The 21,474-nt window shown below is 42.5% G+C and overlaps 1 protein-coding gene across 2 annotated transcripts in view; it reads left to right on the top strand.

Moving 5' to 3' along the window:
* The first annotated feature begins 11,131 nt into the window (after positions 1 to 11,131).
* The window catches only part of LOC124718828 (protein draper), a 403,131-nt gene continuing 392,788 nt past the window's right edge, over positions 11,132 to 21,474 (top strand). For both annotated transcript variants that reach the window (XM_047244450.1, XM_047244449.1), the window contains exon 1: positions 11,132 to 11,321. The gene's annotated coding sequence lies outside the window, so the exon portion shown is untranslated. The remainder of the gene's footprint in view (positions 11,322 to 21,474) is intronic.

Raw genomic sequence — 21,474 nt, 5'->3', positions numbered from 1 at the left:
ATCTGTGAAACAATCTCCCATATTTCGTGATAATACAAAACGAGCTGCCGTCTTTGAACTTTTCGATGTCCTTCATCAGTCCTTCCTCGTAAGGATCTCATGCCGCGCAGGAATATGCACGAAGAGGACGGACAAGAGTGTTGTAGGCGATCACTTTAATTGATTTATTGCCTCTTCTACGTATTCTACCGATAAAACGCGGTCATTGGTTTTGATTCCCCACAATATTGCCCATATGGCGGTTCCAGTTTAAAAATTTCGTAATCGTAGCTCCTGGATATTTAGTTGAAATGACAACCTTTAAATGTGACTGATTTATCGTGTAAGCGAACTTTAACGAAATTGTTTTGATAATCATGTAGAGAAGCTCACACATTTTATTGTTTTGAGTCAATCGTCACGTTTTGCTCCGTGAAGATATATTTTCAACCTCATTTTTCAATTTGCTTTGCTTTTGTGAGGACTTTACTAGATGGAAGGATTATGTGCCACAAATCAAAGAGAAATATTCTGATTGTCTGCCAGATAGTTTATTGTTGTTGTTGTGGTCTTCAGTCCTGAGACTGGTTTGATGCACCTCTCCATGCTACTCTATCCTGTGCAAGCTTCTTCATCTCCCAGTACCTACTGCAACCTACATCCTTCTGAATCTGCTTAGTGTATTCATCTCTTGGTGTCCCTCTACGATTTTTACCCTCCACGCTGCCCTCCAGAACTTAATTGGTGATCCCTTGATGCCCCAGAACATGTCCTACCAACCGATCCCATCTTCTAGTCAAGTTGTGCCACAAACTCCTCCTCTCCCCAATTCTACTCAATACCTCCTCATTAGTTATGTGATCTACCCATCTAATCTTCAGCATTCTTCTGTAGCATCACATTTCGAAAGCTTCTATTCTCTTCTTGTCCAAACTATTTATCGTCCATGTTTCACTTCCATACATGGCTACACTCCACACAAATACTTTCAGAAACGACTTCCTGACACTTGAATTTATACTCAATGTTAACAAATTTCTCTTCTTCAGAAGGGCTGCGTCACTATACTTGCGGAATCACACTCATCGCCCCCGTTTCACTACGTGACGTCCCGCCAGATACTCCCAACTGTGACATTTCACACAGAAAAATCACGAATCCAGTCGCACACCTGAGACGATAGTCCATAAGAAAGCAATGTGATTGGGTGCCGCTTATGAGGAATGATATCAAAAGCCTTTTTGGAACTCTATAAACCTGGAATCAATTTGAGAGCCCCCGTACGCAGTACGTCGTGTGTGTCTCAGAAGAATGATGCTTTGCGAGTCCATGTTGGTTTGATGTAAATAGGATATATATTTCGGGGTATTTCATAACGCTGGAACAAAGTATTTGTTCACACGTCCTACTAAATGTCAATGTCAGTGAAATGGATCTGTAACTCAGTCTTTTTCTTTCGTATGTATTGCGGTGGTCTTCGAAACTTTAAATTCTTCTCCTTCACGATAAATATTAGAATACTTCTCACGATGTCATGGGGAAAGCAAATAAGCCGCTGCATCGTTGATGCACAAGGTGCGCTTCTAAAGACATTGCCTGTAGAAACATAATCGTCATGACAACATAATGGAACATGTCTGGTGACTCCTTGATAGTTTTGTTAGTTTCTGGAATGTCAAAGAATCGTTTCACAAAATTCATTTAATATATTCATGGTACCCCAACCAAAGATTATGAATGAATTTCACTTTGGTGAGTCATCAACTTATCAAATACATATTTACACAGAGGGGAGAATAATTTCGCGCGGCAACTACAACTAATCTCGTTGTCTACATTGCGAAGTATCTGTATCAGCCATCACAAGGGCAAAAGGGACGCAATGAACGCTGCAGTTGGTCGCTTGCTCGACGATAATGTCGACACAGGGTAAAGAGTAAGAGGTTGTAGCTCTGATTCCCAAACGGGTGTGAGAGTAACATTTTACCTCCAATGTGACAGAGTTACAAACAGCTATATCGAACTCACAACGACTTCTTCAGAAATTTTGTCATCGTAAGACGTAACCAGTAGATCTGGAGGTAAGAAACATAAAATCCTGTGGAACTGCTACTGAAAATACACAAGTCTGTTAATGAAACCTTATCACCGAGTACTCTGTTGACTATGTTTCATTCAGCAACCGATCTCACAGCCACGTTATCATATATACGTTGTAGGCCGGTAGAGTTACTTGAGCACGATTAAGACTTTACGTTTAATTAAGATAGCTGTTCGTTATATGGTATTATAATGAAACAGCAGTTGTATTAGCACAGTGCATAATAGTAGCGTTTCCTATTAGGTTGTTGATCGAAATGGACACAAACATCAGAGAAATTGTCAATGATATATTGCACTTCGTTGCCGAAAACCGTCTGATGATGCTCAGATAGTTTTCCGATCCCATGCATGTTGCAACTTTCTGTTTCTGAGTTAGCCATGTTTAAAGCGCAATCGCCTAAATAAAATAACACGAACAAACAAACAAAAGAAAACAAAAATTAACTTTCTTGGTGGTTGATCGATAAGGGGAGAGGAAGGTAAACACCTGCGGGTGCCAGATTAGATGATGTGCAGTAGGCGTGTTTGCCAATCAAGTACCTTGCTGCTGTCTTCCAGGTCGCATTTGTTACTCTGAAATTGCAAGGCATCTAATTTGTTGGCAACAAACGTCAACTGCGAAGGACAAGTCACTGTGAAGCAGTTCGTAACATAAAACACCTCCTTTGAGCTGCCAGATGTATATAATAACAATACATGTTGTGGACATATACTGGCCATCGTTTGAGATAATGTTTGTTATGGCTTACCCACTATTTTGTGGTTATGAAGCTACCATGTGGTACTTCAAATCACCAGCAGGCTGCAATGATTTTAATTTACGCTCACCTCCCTAAAACTATGATCGAAAATGCCAGGATCAATCCTTTGAAAGGGCAAAGACGACTTCCTTTCCCATCCTTCCCAGTTTAAGATTCTACTTCACACATAATTTCGTTTCCATCGAGAGGTTGTACCGTGATCCTCCTTCCTTTCTTTTAACGTCAATATGACTACTGAAGGCAACTGTCGCACGAGGTCACTTGGTCGTCCCACTTGTCAGTTACCACAGACACCGTCACTTAATATATTGGCAAATCGCAGAAACGTTCTTCATCAACACCTGTTTGTCTTCCTGAATGTGGTGATTAATGTATCTCAAAATGATCGTATTTGAAACGATACAGCTTCACTTCCTCAGGAGCACTCGCTCCATACAGCGTACGGGTGTTTCGAATCGTCTCTGCTGCTTTCATCCTTTGGACCACGCTTATTCAACTGTTGGTCTTTGATCTTTGTCCAGTACTGTCGCATCCTCTGTCGGTGTCACTCCCTTTCTTCTGTCCAGGGGGTATCTTTTCTTCGGGGCTTTTCCTGAAATCCTAGGATTTCCTTCAAGGTGTGTCCCACAGACTGTCTGTTCTGGACATCAGTTATTCCCAGTTCTTTAATGTCCTTCTCGGTTTCCGTCAGCCAAGTGGTGCGAACCTTCTTGTTTTTCCAGAAGGTAAACAGACGGTTGGTCAATCTGTTTGTAGGCAATCTTGCGACATGGCTATAGAAAGCTACCCTTCTTTTTCTTGCACAGTCAGAGAGCCTCTCGATATGTTCGTAGAGCTCCGAGTTATGCCGCCTTCTGAATTCCTCAGCTTCTTCTACCGGGTCTAGGATCTTCCCGAGGATTCTCCTCTCTCTGACTTCCAATTTCTCCATAAGACTTCTCCGGTTCATAGAAAGACACTCCATGGCATACAGGGCTTCTGGTCGTACTTCCTGGTCTGTAGTGCTTCAGTTTCAGGTTGCGTGACAGGCATCTCTTGTTGTAGGAATTCATAGTCAGTCGGTAGGCTAGTTCCAACTTGTTGACTCTCATGAATAATGACGTTTTTTTCTGATAAGTTGGGTTCAATCCATTCGCCGAGACACTTAAATTTCTCAGACCTTTTGATCTTTGCCTGGTCTAGTAACATCTCTTTATTACCTTCTTTGATGTTGGTGAAGAACTTGAAGACCCGCTTCGGCTGCCTGTTTTCTGAGGCAGTTTACCTGCATTCTTGCCATTTCAAGAGAATCAGCAATCAGTGCCATGTCATCTGCAAAAGCCAGGCAATCTACAATCAGTCCTTCGTTCTTACGGCCCATGTAGACACCACTTTGGACACCCAAATTGGTCAGTTCTTTGCGTTATTCTCTCACCACCTTTTCGAGGACACAGTTGAAGAGAATCCACCCCCTTCTACTATACACAAACAGAACACAATGTCACAAACGTTAGACTTTTCTCCGTTTTGGAGACCGTTTCCTAATGCATAAACGAGGCTTCTTATAACGCCAACAATGAGAAATATTCAAATTCTTGTGGCACGAGCTACACTACAAATTTGATCAAAATAAGACCATAGTTAAATACGCTTACAGCAACACACCATACAAAATCGCCACGAAGAATACTGAAACAACGTATTATATCATATGCAACGGTACATAATGTTGTACTTGTTAATTCGAGCGCAGAAAAGTCTACTAAGGATCATAGGCTCTAAGCGTGATTCGCCGTGATCACGTGGACGGTCGCCGGTCGGTATCCAGTCCGCGTTGGCCGATCGCGCTTAAATTGGTCTTGCCATGACCGACACCCACGAGCTCTTTCACAGGCATGTTTCCGCAAGATTTTTCTATTACTGGCTGGTTAAAAAATTGACGAAACTGTCTCTGATCTTCTGTCAGACTGATGCTCTTAGCAGACAAGTAGAATACGGCTTAAATTTGGAAATTTGTGGTAAGGTCTCGTGCGGCGAAACTGCTGGGGTCATCGGTCCCCAAGCTTACGCACTACTTAACCTAACTTAAACTAACTTACGCAAACACACACCCATGCCCGAACCTCCGACGGGGGAAGCCTCGCGGACGGTGACAAGGCGCCTAGACCACTAGGCTACCCCGCGCGGCGAAATATGGCTTAAAAATGGAAGGAAAAGGATAGGTTTGATATTACGGCTTTGCGTTCGGACCACATGACGTTAACTACAAGACCACAAGTAGGTTATTCACTACAATAGGTCAAGTGGAAATCAACATTTCCCGTACTTTGTGCTGCCTCACCCCTTTATGACAAAAGCTCGATGGTAACACGTGTGAAGCTCAGTGGCTGGTTTAACTTGTTTACCTTGTAATGGCTTAAGTATGGGTCCCAGTGTTTCACAGCCACAAACATACCCTCTTTACCTCCAGTAATCCTAACTAAAGAAATCAAAACTGTGCCGTGGTTCCTAATCAACATTAAACACGTCCATTCACAACTGCCTGGAACAGAGTTGGATTACTTTCGGCAGTCAGAGGCAGAAGTTGCTGCTTGTAGAGACTCTGTCCCTAGTAACCTTTCTTACAACAGTAATGTTAGTTTAGTTCACGAACCACTCGTCAGGTAAGGTCATGGGACCTTCATTTCTTGCTTTAAGTGACTTTTAGATTTTGAAAGTACTGGCACTAGACTGGGATTCCAGCTATGATTCCAGTTTTTCACTGGGTTTGAACCCTTCGAGATGATACTGTCCCATCATTTCGTTGTTTCATCACGATGCTAAACTCCTCTAAGTCTCTACGAACATCGCGATCCTAACTACTAGTGAAAGGGAATTTGATAGTTGATATTACCTCTTCTTTTGGGGTCAACAACGACGATATGTGCTGGGTTGGAGCCGCAGGCAGCACAGAACTATTGGTCGCGTTACCTGTAGCCGAACATGAGCACATCGCCTACTTGTGAAGAAACAACAAATATTCCGTGCCTATTCGTAGCTATAAGACAATAGCGAAAGATGCCGGATTCGAATCCCTGCCAGGCAAAAATCATTTATATCGTCTTTTCAGGTTCCAGTATATGCAACTGGTGAACATGTTTAATATTTGACATCTGATTATGCTTAGTTATCAAATCACATAGGTACTGGGTTCTTCATATCGTTTCACATTTTTACATTCCACTTCATTAGATACCTTTCGTGGTTACTTCTCAAGGGCTTGATATGAGATTCATGGAATTCCCAGTGCACTGCTAAACATATCGTCTTTTATTTCCGGGTCTGGACATTCAGTCTTTTAAACCGATGCTGGTAAACACTTCGGTATTTTACGACTCTTTATGCCAAATCGAGTCTTGATCAGACACACAAGCTTTGTTTGGTTAACAGTGGGTTCAAATTAACTTTTCATATCGTTTAATGATTGTGATGAGACTTCTGCAGTGTCACTTATTGTAATGAAGTTTAATTTACAGGTGTTGATGTCTGTCTCATCTGTAATAAAATGTTTTATAATATTTGTTGTATGACAGTACTGGTACGCATCTGGACAGGCTGCCATAATGAGCAGTCCTGCCTAGTGGTCTCTTGTGGTAGGCATTGTATATTGTCAAACTACTATACTAGAGAGGGTTTAGAGAACCTGCGACACAGCTGTGCTATGTTGGTAGCATACATTCAGGTGCACACTACAGGTTGGAATTCATGGGTGGCCCACTTTTTGTGCTGTCGAGCGTACATTTCGAGTAAGGGCCATGAAGATAAAATACGAAGAATTACTGCTCATATGGACGCATATATAGTGTCATTTTCCCTCGCTCTGTTTCCGAGTTGGACAGGAAATGACTAGAAGTGGTACATGATACCTTCCACCGCCTAACGAACGGTGGCTTGCAGAGTATGTATCCAGATAAATATGTTGACACTGAACGTGAGTTTAAGTACGAACTTACAGCATGCTGGAATAATTGTTGGTCAGCATCTTCTGTTAATCTGTGCAACGAAAAACCAGCCGAAGTTCCAAATTTCACATTTTTTTTATTCGCTCTCTGAGTAGTTTCAGGCCAGGACCCATTTTCAGATCGTCGTAACACATATTCAAAATGGTATTTCAGAAAATGGAAAAACCGTGTCAAAAAAGTATATGTATTATGAAGTGCAAATGCATGCAGCACATGCAGATAACTGTTAATATGTATACGTTTTTGAAATGGTTTTTGCATTTTCGATAATACCATTTCGACTACCTGTTATGATGATTTGAAAATAGGGTCCTGGCCAGGAACTATTCATAAAGCGGATAAAAAAAAAGTGAAATCTGGAACTCTGGCTGGTTTTTCGTTGTACGGTACTGCTAAGTTTAAGTGTCAGGAACTCTTTTCTGAAGGTGTTCGACTGGAGTGTAGCTTTGTATGCAAGTGAAACACAGCCGGCCAGGGCGGCCGAGCGGTTCTAGGCGCTTCAGTCCGGAACCGCGCGACCGATACGGTCACAGGTTCGAATCCTGCCTCGGGCATAGATGTGTGTGATGTCCTTAGGTTAGTTAGGTTTAAGTAGTTCTAAGTTCTAGAGGACTGATGACCTCGGAAGTTCAGTCCCATAGTGCTCAGAGCCATTTGAACCATTTGAAACACAGATGATAAACAGTTCAGACAAAAAGAGAAAGTGGTGCTACAGAAGGCTGCTGAAGATCAAATGGTTAGATGACGTAGCTAATGGGGAGACAAGAAATTTGAGGCACAACTTTATTAAAAGAACGGTTCAATTGATAGAACACACTCTGAGACATCAAGGATTCATCAGTTTAGTACTGGAGGGAACATGTGTGGGTTAAACGTTGTAAAGGGAGACCAAGATATGAATACAGTAAGCAGCTCCAAAAGGATGTAGCCTGCAGTAGTTATCCGTGATGATGAAGAAGTTTGGACAGGGTAGAGTAGCACGGAGAGCTGCATCAAACCAGTCTCCGGACTGAAGAATACAACAACGACGTTTTTGATGGCTAGTTCCAGTTTTACAGGTCATAGCTGAAATAAGTGAAGAGTAGAGTATCTCTTCCTTCGTAAACATACCCGAAAGAGAAATAGCTCAGACTTCAATACCAGAACAGCAACAATGACAACGTTCAGCCGTATCAGTTTTCTCTGTTGATTACGATATAGAGATCGCGATTATCGCTGAAACAACCGCTTTCCGCTTATATCTTTTTTTTCCACGCCGTATTAACCAGATTGTTAAAACCACTCAATATAACCGGTTTCTGAAATAACCGAAATTCGTTTCTGTAGTGCTGCTTTTTTCCTGTAAAAATTTATAAATCGAACAAAGATTGGAAAACTTTGACTCCCTCAGTTTCAAGTTACATAGAATCAAATTATTAAGCTGAAACGTCAAATACAAGAAAACTGCTTCCGTCCATCGTCAGCTGCTTTTCTCGAGAGTGATAAGTGGTTGAAAAAAATATTCTCCCGTTGGTTTTAGTTTTTTGAAACTCTGCTTAGAAAACATGTTTTAATCGGGTATCATACCAGTATTTGGAGAGTACAAATAGTCTGTGCTAAAGGGTGAAAACTGAGTTTGAAGAATTGTTTTCCGTGGGAATTTGTCCGTTTGCAGGGGCTATAAGCAGATTGTAAGACGTGTATATTTCTATTGCCAAACAACAATTTATGAAAGATGTTTATATTTTATCAATAGGATTAAGTAGGAATAATTAATATTTGTCATGATGGAAATAACTGTGGTATCAGGGAATGTCTGCGCCAAAGTATTGTTGGCAAGAGAGATGGTTCAAATGGTTCAAATGGCTCTGAGCACTATGGGACTTAACTTCTGAGGTCATTAGTCCCCTAGAACTTAGAACTAGTTAAACCTAACTAACCTAAGGACATCACACACATCCATGCCCGAGGCAGGATTCGAACCTGCGACCGTAGCGGTCTCGCGGTTCCAGACTGCAGCGCCCAAAACCGCACGGCCACTTCGGCCGGCGGCAAGAGAGACAGCAGATTGATATAATGTTAAAAAGGGCGGGAGAGACCGCGGTTGGATACATTTTAAGAAAAGAGCGGGAAAGACCGCGCATTGATACATTTTGTAATGGTAGCAGGGATGGTCTGCACCAGAAAGCATTGTTGGCAGGAGAGACCGCACTTCAGCGTTCGTAGGAAGTCAGTAGTAAGCGAGAAGTGAAGCGAGTCGGTAGCAGGTCTGAAGCGAGAGCTTGAGAGGAGCGGTGTGCCTGCCAGCCACCAGCTATGATTTACAGGAGATTATAAGCGGATATAGAGAGACATCAGCTTACTATTATCATAAGAGGAACTAATATTATTGAATTATTTTTTTGAGAAACTCAAGACTACTGAAGGTATGTTTGCGCAATGCTAGTTGTAAGATTATTGTAAAAAGTAAGTCCCATTTGAACGTTTGTAAAATCATTTAATTCAGAATATAATTAATTTTTGCCAGCAATATTGCATTTCTGATTATAATGCACCCCAAAAACCATCAACGTAAAACTTTGCAAAATTTTATTGTTGTCAAGAAAAAGTTTAACTATGAATTACGTAACCTCAGTCGAATTAATTAAAGAATAACGTCAGCTTTGCTACTAAAGAATGACGTCAGGTTTGGTAATAAATACAGCCACTTATTATGAAAGCCCACCAGCAGTTAATAGAGTGTAGTAAAACAGAGTAAGTATATTCATGCCGCAGTTCGATGTAGCAGTCAGACGGCGATCCAGTAACAGTAAAAAAGGTAAGGAACAGTTTTGGGTTATTGCAGGTAACGACTGAGGGCCACGACGACGACACGTTCTATGTTTCGTCGAAATACTCAGAAAATAACTTTTAATAAGCAGCATTTAAATTTGTATGGGAAGGTTGAGAAAGAGAATTAATTTCAAAGGGAAGATTTCATTTGTTATTACTAAGCAAGAGGTAGAAATCCAAAGGGAAGGTTTCATAGATTATTGTAGAAGGGAAAGTTAAGTAACAAAAGAGATATAGAGGAGACAATTATTGCGTAACATAAGAGATATATAGAGGAGACGGGAAAGTTTCAAGATAAAGCCATGTTATGCAGGCGCAGACAGCAGAACAGCTATTTTCTGTTTTCATTTTATACTATCAACGAACTGTTATTAAGTTTTTAACTTATTATTATTACCATAATTTCCTTCCTCTTCTATTATTTCGTAGAAACGACAGACACTCTTCAATCTTTTAAAGCAAATGAAGCAGTGTATTTTATTCTTGCTACGTCACTTCCAGTTTACGGTTGGTGCCATTCTGCAATACAACTGATGTGCGGCGACGATATGCGGAAACTACGGTACAGACCAGGTGGGGGCGCCGGCCGGAGTGGTCGAGCGGTTCTAGTCGCTACAGTCTGGAACCGTGCGACTACTACGGTCGCAGGTTCGAATCCTGCCTCGGGCATGGATGTGTGTGATGTCCTTGGTTAAGTAGGTCTAAGTTCTAGGGGGCTGATGACCTCAGCAGTTAAGTCCCATAGTGCTCAGAGCTGTTTGAACCAATCAGGTGGGGGGGGGGGGGGGGGGGGGAGACTTGCGGACTGCACGTGCACGCGTTTCTTAAGCCACTACACACGGCGACAGAAACATTAATGTCTCAGCACTGCTGTACCCAGCGTTCTTTGCTCCTTTCTGTCGGTACTGTTAGCAAAATAGTACTGATGTTTTTTTCCCATTTTCTACGTGTAATAACGTAATATTTCAAACCAGTGCAAATTTTTGAATAAAATTTATTTGTTCAAAGACGGATTATTTAAAAATGAAAAATCTTAGCGGCGCTCTTATGGCTAACTGATATTTCGGGTTTTTACTCGGTTATTAGAAATAAATAAAAACATCCGTTATAATCGAGACCAACCAAAAAATACCGGTAACTGAGAACTAAAATACCGTCATTGGTTTAAGCGGTACGTTTTTCCCCATCCCTGCCCTGTAGACGTGCTTGTATTACGGCGCGTTCGTCTCCCCCTGCATTCCATTGACGCCGCGTCGGCCTGTGAAGCTGCAGGTGTTTCCATGACAACCACTCGCTTGGCCGCCGCAGGGGAGACAAACCGGCCCTGTTGCGAGAGAGAATTCCTGTCCCGGCCCGCTGGCAGGCTCTCCCTGCGCCGCGTCCGCTGTGACGTCACAGCTGACGCTGCACGCTGTTTGGCTGAGGAGGGGCAGTGGGGTGGGGATAGGAGCGGAGGTGGGGGGACCAGCTGCCGAGCTGCCGCTCAGTCCGCGTCCGACCTGCGATGGGAACGGGTGGTGGGTTGTGTGAGTGCGACGCCCAGCAGTCCTCCGATCGCGCGTGTGTCCGCTGGTCGTGGGTGTGATTGTTGTCGTGATCGTGTGTGTGTTTTACACGAGCGAAGAGCTGGCGCTTCTGAGGGATACGGACACCAGCAGACGGAGGGAGCAGCGCGTTAACTTTCTCGGTGAGTCGCAATTCCACGATTACAAACAGCTGTCTTTTTTGACGTCGTGCAAGCGTAGGAGATAAAACTCCAGATACAAGGATCATTCTGAGAAGCTTCCGCCTTTATTGCAATCTCCTACGAATAACGATAACGGCCGGTTTGAAAACTGCGGGGAGTTTTAGTTGAAACGTAGTCCAAAGTCGTCATAAATGACTTTTGCCACTCTCGCCGTTGTTATTAAACCATCCTTTTACTTCATATGCAATTCCTGTTAAAGGGAAAAGTACAGTTCGTGAGTCTAATTGAAATCATTACCTGTAACAACAAGTGCGCGAGCGTTTAACGAGTTATGCTTCACATTTCAGAATGACTGCACGGTGAAAACAAAAAATGAAAGAATGGTTTCATTATAACAGTAGCAACGAAAAGGGGCAAATTTATAGCATTCAAAAAAAATACGAAGTAGCCAGTTGAGTCTAAAATTTTTAAATAGTTATCTTGTTTTTTAATAAAGTGTTTAGATTAGTTGTAATTGTAAATTAGGGAAAGCAACTCCCTGCTTCCCAAGCGTAGAAATAAGCCAGCGAATATGTGAAGCGAAGTAGGAATTTGTAGTAATGAATAGGACCGACCTGGTTGCATTTAAGTGCTCCGATACTTCAGTACGTTCGCTTACTGTCAAGGAGATGCTTTGACGCACTTCTGCCACACATTTGACCCATTTCACACGCCTATGCACAGATGGCGGTTCTTGTCGATCTTAATAGAGCAAGTAGCTGCAAGTGTCAGTGATAAATGTGCCACTATATGCTTTGTGGCGATTTTTGTGGGAGGTGTATAAACAAACAAAGAATACCTTTGGTAAAGAAGTCGTGCAGGCAACACTGTCGCTTCGAATACCTTCTTGCGTTGTGAAATTTTATTTTCTGTAATGCTAAAAACACATGGGTTTAACATCACGGCGAAATAGATCTCTGTTTCATTATTTCGTGGGCTTTACCGTCTGTACGGTGGCAAATCATTAGCTGTTCTCTACGCAAATGTGCGTCTTTGTCTCGAAAGTTACGCAAGTACGGCAATAACGTAACCTAAAGGATGACGCAGTGTTCTGTCCAGAGGTGTCATCAGTTACCTCTTACTTGACAAGGAATGTCCTCTGGGTAATTTAATTACGTTTCTCAACACACGATCTAAGTATTTATCCATCTGTAAGAGTGATGAAGCGTTGTGTCAAATTACGGGCAATGACAGGTATATATAGTTTGATTTTGTTTGCGTTGCCATCCTCCGCAACAAGCACAGATATATTTGTTTGTAAATAAAAACCTTTCTTTCTTGCTTCACTGTAATTTATTTCTCCCAGACGTGTTTCGCCTTTTTCACTTTAAGGCATCATCATTGGGATCTAGAGTGATACAGTTTTGTTTTGATGAGTGTTGTTTGTAGATTGTGTCGTTTTTTAGGTAAATAAGTGATTAGTTCTTCGCGTTCAGATGCGTTTCGCTATTATTGACACAGCATTATCAGAAGTTGTTCTGTAGGTATAACATGTGGCACAGTTTACTCACGGTGTTTGTGTTGACGTGGATTTTTTCCTCTTGTTCAAAACACGTAAAAAATGCCTGAAGTGTCGTAAGTAACTTGTACACCACATTCAAAGGCAACAAATGTTATTTATCTGATATTACCTCCTAGCAGATTAATACTGTACAGACCGAGACTCGAACCCAGGACCTTTGGGTTTCTCGACCGAATGACCCATCCAAGCACGACTCACGATCTGCCCTCAAGCCTTTGCTTCCGCCACTACCTAAATTCCTGCCTGTTAACAATCAGAACACAGGAATGTGTTACGTATGCAGTATTTGCTGAGTACGCTTTCTCAATAAAAGTAACAACTCTTTAAGATGGAGTGTGATTCAGATAGACAAGAGAAACAAGTGACAACTAATGTGCATAGTGTTTCAGAATTGCACCGACGAACTTCGAGGGGTTGTAGTGCGTCTTCAGAAACAAAATTAGGATAGGATCCTGTGTCCGGAAAGGTCATTCAACGACGCTGCAGAGCGTCGAATGCTTCAAGCTTCCAGGGATGACGCAGAAGGATAAATGTATCAATTTGATATAAAGAAGCATTGTCCGGAAACTAACTAGTCGGAAAATCTTTGTGATACCTCTGACAACAGATCTGATGTACGGTACTTTTGCTACCGATATATCGCTAGGCAACTTTCAGAGGTGGTACTGTAGACCAAAACAAGGAAAAAATGTCTACCGAACGTAAGCTCTAAAATTCATACATTAACAGCTACAAACATTTGTTCAATAGACGAGATGTGTTTCACAGTAGCGAAGATGTTCACGTCCTAATAGCTCCCCGAGTATGCATTTTAGAGCTCTTGTTTACTGGACACTTTTGTTCTTGTTTTGGTCCATAGTACTACTTCTGAAAGTCACCTACCATTCAATCTTAGCAAACAGGATGCCGGTTCATGTATTCCATTCCCACAACCGATTTTCGCTTGTAACTTTCGACTCGTTCGTTTCGAGACCAGGTGACGTACTTCAAATTGACACATTTATCCGACTCCATCATCCTCGAAAGTGTGTACTGTCATCACGGAATTGCCCTGCCTGCGTCTATAATTTCGACACTTCGTAGCGTCGTTGCATGACGTTTCCGGACACAGGTTCCTATCCTCATTTTGTTCCTCAAGACACCTTCTACATTGATTCGAAGATTGTCGGTGTAATTTTTGTTAAACACACTGTCCATCTAAACACGCTGTACTCGTATATGTGCAGCTCGGTATGATCTTCAGTGTCTCCTGCCCACCTGTTGCTATGTGTGAGTCGCTGGAGAGGGTTTGAAACGAAATATTACGCCTATACTCACTAACAGGTTCCAATCTGTGGTCTGATAATCTCGACCTTATGCACTCTGTCTGTGCCTTGGGAGCTTATCGTGCTTTTTGTCATAAACGAAGATACATGATCTACGTCTTCCCTGAGTCAAATCATTTGTTTTTTTATTCGTTCGTTATTTCATTTGTAGTCAATTTCTGTTGCAGAGATGTTGCACTGGCTTTCACGATTTCAGTTATATTTGTACATATAAATGTTTAGCCAGCAGTTCATGTGAGCAGAGATGAACAACGGAGGGAGCCAATTAAGGACTGTGTTGTGGGTGATCACACACTTCCCTTCAGATACGCTACAGATGCTTCTTTATTGCCCCTGCAGAATGCGGCTGAGAAAGTAACGCGTGACATTTGTGTTATGTATGCTGCATAGCGTCAGGCGAAATCTTTCACCTGATCCACATACTTGATGGGAGTCACTGTTGTTTTAGGCATTTCTATGTGATCACTTTGCGCTCTGATCTGAATAGAGCGACGTGAAGCGATCGACAGGCTCACTTACGACTGTAACACATCTGTGCAAAGTTCCATCGGATTTTCACAGTGACTTCCATTTCGCTCCTAATGAAAGCTTATTTCCCGAATATGCCTCGTACACGCAGCTTATGATCTTCATCAAGATGTCCTTTAACAAATGCTTATGGGCTATTGAGCAGCAAGAATGAGATACTGACTTACCTTCACATTTTCACAATCATACACTATTTTATTTTCAGTGTACACTATGCCCTCCTTGGTCTTCACTATCTTACACTCTGGCCACCTCATTCATTAGCTCCATGTCTATCCAAAGTACGTGAAGCAAACAAAAAAAGGAGCAAGCAGCAGCAGGATTATTTCTATATAAGGAGAAAGTATACACATTTCATATTTACCATTGCTAGTTTATGGACACACACCTCTTACTGATTCCTTGTTTGAACAGGAGCATTTCTACTGTTCAGCTTGGAGGTACTCTTTGAGGCAATACACAGTAAGACATTTAAATCTGTCTTAGGAAATTTGTGGAAAACTACAAATCGGATTAAGAAAAGAGTGTAATAAAAGTTGTTCGCCTCGAAGGGGAGCCTACAGTGACACCAAACTGGACTCCCCTAGACCACCTGCAGGGAACAGGAGCGGGGAGTCGACTTTGAAATCTTAAATAGGAACCCCCCCTTTTTTTGTTGTGGATTCGGATTCTCCTGGATACAATACTAACTACTGTTTTATCATTTTTGATTGCGTTATAGGTGCCGCTGAAACCGACAAAAAATGAAAATGGGTTAAAAATTGTTGAAATATTATAGTGTCTCCAGAAAGACACATCATCTTAAGATTCCAGGGGTTCAGTTATGCAGTTGTTCTAAAATCTTTAATGATAAGTCGGTTTTACAACAAAAAAACTAGATTCTCCAGAACATAACACACAACTTTGTCGACATTATTGGTGTAATTTCTTTCACACGCGTACGTGAAATGGAAAGTAGTTGCAAAAATTCATTGGTTGGTTTATCAATGAACTATCTGACAGACATTGTCCGGATATTCATTCTGCCAGAAACGAAAGCAAAAAATAAGCTGCTTTTTTAGTGTAATAACCTAAACAGTTTCTGTAAGCTGGGCGCGGCTTCTTCGTGTGTCTGCAACGCGATTCTGTAAACGTCTCTAAAAGTGACGATTGGCGTCAAGGGATTTCCTCAGGCTGGAGAGTAAATGATTTAAAACTCCATGCATGATGCTGCAGCTTTTGACGGACCTCACTGTTTGTGACGTCATACCTGCTGCACTGTGTGTCGTACAATGATACACTCAGTGGCATACGTGGATACTGTCTACAAAATATATTGGGAATAGTGTTAGCAGCAAAGAAGTGATAACTTTAAACGTCATGCACAATACTGCAGTTATTACCTCATCGCAGTGTTTATGTCTTAATATCTCCTGAGCTGTAATGGGTGGCTGGATCTTATCCTGACATAGATTGAAGCCTGACTGTAAGGGACAGGTGTACCAAGCTTGGTTGAAATCGGTCCAGTGGTTTAGGAGGAGATGTGGAACATGGACACGAGCACAGTTTTTGTAATATGTGTGCAATAAAAAGGTATCGCAGAAAATTGTGCTGTTTCGAACATTTGCTTAATGTTTTTCAGCTGCTTTGATTTTCGCGACGGAAAAGTGTTAAATACAAAGGTTACGTACTTTTTCCCTAAGAATCAGAACCCACAATAAAAAACGGGACTCATTATTTAAGATTTCGGCGTTGACCTCCCTTCCGTCTCCATTGGGGTTGGTCGGTTAAGGGGTCGAGCCTAGTATCACTGGATGTCCCCCATTGAGGCTAACAACTTTTGTTACAACCTTTTTATAATCCGATTTGTAGTTTTCCAGGTATTTCCAAAAACAGTTATAAATGCTTAGCCCTGTATAGAAAAGAGGAGAGTAAACAACGTCGTGATTGATTTCTAAATAAACACTGAAGCGCCAAAGAAACTGGTACAGGCATGCGTATTCAAATACAGAGAGATGTAAACAGGCAGAATTCGGCGCTGCGGTCGGCGATGCATATACAAGACAACAAGTGTCTGGCGCAGTTGCTAGATCGGTTACTGCTGCTACAATGGCAGGCTATCACGATTTAAGCGAGTTTGAACGTGGTATTATAGTCGACGCATGAGCGGTGGGACACAGCGTCTCCCAGGTAGCGATGAAGTGGGAATTTTCCCGTACGACCATTTCAAGAGTGTACCACGAATTTCAGGAATCTAGTAAAACATCAAATCTCCCACATCGCTGCGGCCGGAAAAAGATCCTGCAAGAACGGGACCAACGACGACTGAAGAGAATCATTCAACGTGACAGAAGCACATTCATTTCGCAGACTGCTGCAGATGTCAATGCTGGGCCATCAAAAAGTGTCAGCGTGCGAACCATTCAACGAAACGTCATTGACATGGGCTTTCGGAGCCGAAGGCCCACTCGTGTACCCTTGAAGGCTGCACGACTCAGAGCTTTACGCCTCGCCTGGGCCTGTCAACACAGACATTGGACTGTTGATGACTGGAAAAATGTTGCCTGGTCGGACGAGTCTCGTTTCAAATTGTATCGAGCGGATGGACGTGTTTGGGTATGGAGACAACCTCATGAATCCGTGGACCACGCATGTCGGCAGTGTACTGTTAAGCTGGCGGAGACTCTGCAATGGTGTTGGGGAGTGTGCAGTTGGAGTGACATGGGACCCCTGATAGGTCTAGGTGTTGCGCTGACAGGTGACACGTTAGTAAGCATCCTGTCTGATCACCTGTATCCGTTCATGTCCGTTGTGCATTCCGTCGGATTTGGGCAAATCCAGCAGAACAGTGCGACACCCCTCAGGTCCAGAATTGCTACAGAGTGAATCCAGGATACTCTCCTGAGTTTAAAAACTTTCGGTGGCCACCAAACTCCCCAGACATATGAACATCATTGAGCATATCTGGGGTGTCTTGCAACGAGCTGTTCAGCTGAGATGTCCACCTGCCACGTACCCTTCCGGATTTATGGACAGCCCTCCAGGATTCATGGTGTCAATTCCCTCCAGCACTACTTCAGACATACATCGAACCCATGTCACGTCGTGTTGCGGCACTTCTGCGTGCTCGCGGGTACCCTACGCGAGATTAGGCAGGTGTATCATTCTCTTTGGCTCTTCAGTGTAGATGCCTCTTCATTGTATAAAATCTTCCCGACCGTTACGGGAATCTTTTTCGATTAATTTCAACCGTTTCCTATGGAGATAGTGATTGTCCCTATCTTTTATATTTTATTCGAGCGTGTGTCTCCATTTATCTGAGCACCCGCATTGCCATTCAATTTGTATTATCCTCGGTCGCATCTTATGCGCACGGAGACGGACGTGTGTTATACTGCGCTCTGTTGATGGCTGTATGTTTTTTACCACGCTGACTTCTTGTGTAATCCTTGGAATTTCCTGGCGTCCAGATTGCACGCAGATGTATCATCGCGCAGATGCTTGCGAGTGGGTAAACAGGCGCAGCTGTTGATGGTTTCGTAGCCTTCCGCTTCGCGTCGGTGGCCGTTTGGCGTATCTCGCGCGCAGCAAGATCGAGCCAGTCCGATCACTGGACGAGCGTGATCGTGAATGCGTCGTGCGTCAAAAGTAGGAAAGCGCCGCCAGGGCGGGCTGGGTATGTCTTAGAACGCTAGCGGGGGAGAGAGTTGTTACGAGGAAAGAGTGAAAGTGGCTGTTGCTGAGTTAGTAGCCACCAACCAGGGCTAATTTCCATCGGTATAATTGCGCGCTGACCGGCCACATGTGATAACTGCTGCTCATAAAGTGATCGCCATTTTTTAGCATCGCGTGTTCGCTATAGGGAGCTCAGTCGCAGATTCCGGGTTCAGTTAACGCCACGTCTTGTCAGTTCTAGCGCGAACTATGGATCTGTCTGGTATCCCGTATGAGAAGAATTTCAGACGTAGGTCGTTCAACCGCACTGAGTTTCTGACTGGTTTTTCTTATTGTCTACAGATGAATGTCTGTTAGTTTCTTTGTTAAGTGTTTGCCGGGAACTTACTTTTTTGCATGTTCCATGAAGGCTGTTACCAGCAGCTCTCCACGATCTGCAACGTGTCAGTATGTTTGCAAACAAGGTCTATTTTCTCTGTGGAATCTTGACTTCATACTGGCCTTTTACATAACTGGATTTCTTTTTAAATCTTAATATGCCACGATATTGGGTAAATAAAACATATCTTAGGAAATTCAGATGCAGAATAGGACGGGAGGTCAAGCAGATATTGTTTCAATTTGTTTTTAAAACTTTTGTTGCCCCAAGGACCGTCAATTCACAGGGGAAGTGGTTTCATGACTGCATACTTTGCTCCGTTCTGTGAGAGAGTAAGACTAACCTGTCGATAGTGGAGATAATTATTGTTGGTATTGTTTCATTTTGAATGCTACCACTATTTTCTGATGATATTGTGGTGTGGGGAACAAATAGTCATCAGAAATGATAAAGTCGAGAAATATGAAATGGAAATACAGTGTGGAGAAAAGCAAGACCATGGTGGTAACCAAAGGGGATAGAGGGGGCAAGGGACAAATTCATATTAAGGGACGAAGTATTGAAATAGTGGACAACTTTAAATGTTTGGTAAGTGTATTAATGGGGAATGCTCGTTTAGAGACAGAAATTAGCAATAGAATACAACAGAGTAGTACATTTTATCAGTGTGTGAGGGGCTCGGTGTGGGGAAGGGAAGTGCCAATGAGGTGCAAGCTGGTGCTATACAAGGCTTACTTCACACCCATACTAATTTACGGCTCAGATACTTGGACTATGACTAGAAGAGAGGAGAGTAGGATACGATCCACTGAAATGAAGTTTCTGAGAAGTATGCTATGAAAGACGAGGAGAGACAGTTTGAAAAATGAAGATGTTGGGAAGAAAACTGGAGTGGGGAAGCTGACTGAGAAAATTGAAAAGAATAGATTAAAATGGTTTGGGAACGTGGAGAGGATGGGAGAGGAAAGAATAGCAAAAAGAATGATGGAGTTCAAGATTGAGGGCAAGAGGCCAAGAGGAAGACCGAGAATAAGATGCACTGATACAATAAAGATGAGTGTAAGGAGGAGAAACCTACTATGGCACCAAATTGTGGAAGAAGAATGGTGGAAAGACCGAGTAAAGTGGCGAAGTACCATTAATACCCCAACTCGACCAAATGTTGGGTAGAGGGGAAACAAAAACATCAACGGAGGGAAGTACGTAATTTAAGCTAGTTTCCTGATCTTTTCGTCATCAGAATTAGTAATTACACGCAGAGATGATGTTGCTAAACTCAAACATTTGCCAAGTTACATAATACATGCTTCTGATTAATATGTAAACACAGGTGTTTTAAAGAATCGGTTTTACATATTCCATTACATATTGTATCGTAATCAATGATGCTATATGTTGTCTTGTACAGAAGTGAATTATGTATGTAGTTTTGTAAATTGATAGAAGATTTATCGAGGATTAGTCAGTAATGCTCTCAAGAATATAAAGTATTGCTTGTGTCTAGCGTTGCGGGGACCAAGGCAGTTTATTGTGAAAAGCAGAGTAATCACGTAGATGTAAGTTGGGAAATGACGTTCGGCTGTGATACGGATATCAATTTTTTATTCGTTGTCACTTCCGATTAGCGTTGTCACAGTTGGGGTACGGAAACGTACCAAAATTCTTGCGGTGCCTAGTGAACCAACAATACACCTCTTTAAAGTGTGGTTCAAAATGGTTCAAATGGCTCTGAGCACTATGGGACTTAACTGCTGTGCTCATCAGTCCCCTAGAACTTAGAACTACTTAGGTTTAAGTAGTTAGGTTTAACCTAAGGACATCGCACACATCCATGCCCAAGGCAGGATTCGAACCTGCGACCGTAGTGGTCGCGCGGTTCCAGACTGTAGCGCCTAGAACCGCTCGGCCACTTTTAAAGTGTGGCCTCATATATTGTGTAGATAGCTCCTTTGATGTTTTTGTATGGTTCGGTTGCAGCTATCGTTAGTGTGTTTTATTTACAGTATGTCGTTTAGTTTTTGTGGATGGTGGTGGGCTTAGCTCATGTTGTTTACTGGACTTAAATAGCTCTGGCGTGTGTATTGAACTTTGCAATACTGTCGTTACATGTTGTTGTGGAACCAGTCCGAGGTCGGGTTTAGGTTATAAGATGACAATTTGGTTCTGTGTCGTCAAAGCCAGTGAATGTCCGCAGAAAATATTTTTATACATTCATGCCGCATTCCATAGTTACATTTATATCACTGGTGAAAACTGTCCAGTCAGTGTAGCGTGATATATTCAAGATTTTAATATGTTTCAAGGCGCTGGCAACCACAACGTCCCCATCCAGTATCCCATATTCCCGCGGCCGTCGAGTTAGTTTGACGGTTTTTGTTTTGTTAGTGTTTTCGTGTTGTTAGTGACGTCACCTGTTGCTCATTCCTTGAGGTTCACGTCACCGCAATCCTAAAGACGTCATCAATCGAACGGCATATCGTCGCTAATTGTCTCCAACGCCGTACAGCATTACTGAATTTACCTTGCAGCTTAATTACTTTTAAAACGTGCGCTGTTTATAGCGAACCCACGAGTATCTCGGACTGCGCTCCCGATTACCCAGTATACCACAACTTTAATTTCGCGTTGGCAGTCGTTGGCTTCGCCGACGTACTACCAACTACTAGTGTTTGTGACGTATTCCCCCATGGATCCCGTGGCCTTGTT

The sequence above is a fragment of the Schistocerca piceifrons genome, chromosome 10 (assembly GCF_021461385.2).
Source record: "Schistocerca piceifrons isolate TAMUIC-IGC-003096 chromosome 10, iqSchPice1.1, whole genome shotgun sequence".
Taxonomy (NCBI): Eukaryota; Metazoa; Arthropoda; class Insecta; order Orthoptera; family Acrididae; genus Schistocerca; species Schistocerca piceifrons.
Note: the sequence above shows the minus strand (reverse complement) of the source record. Positions and strands in the feature narration are given on the sequence as shown.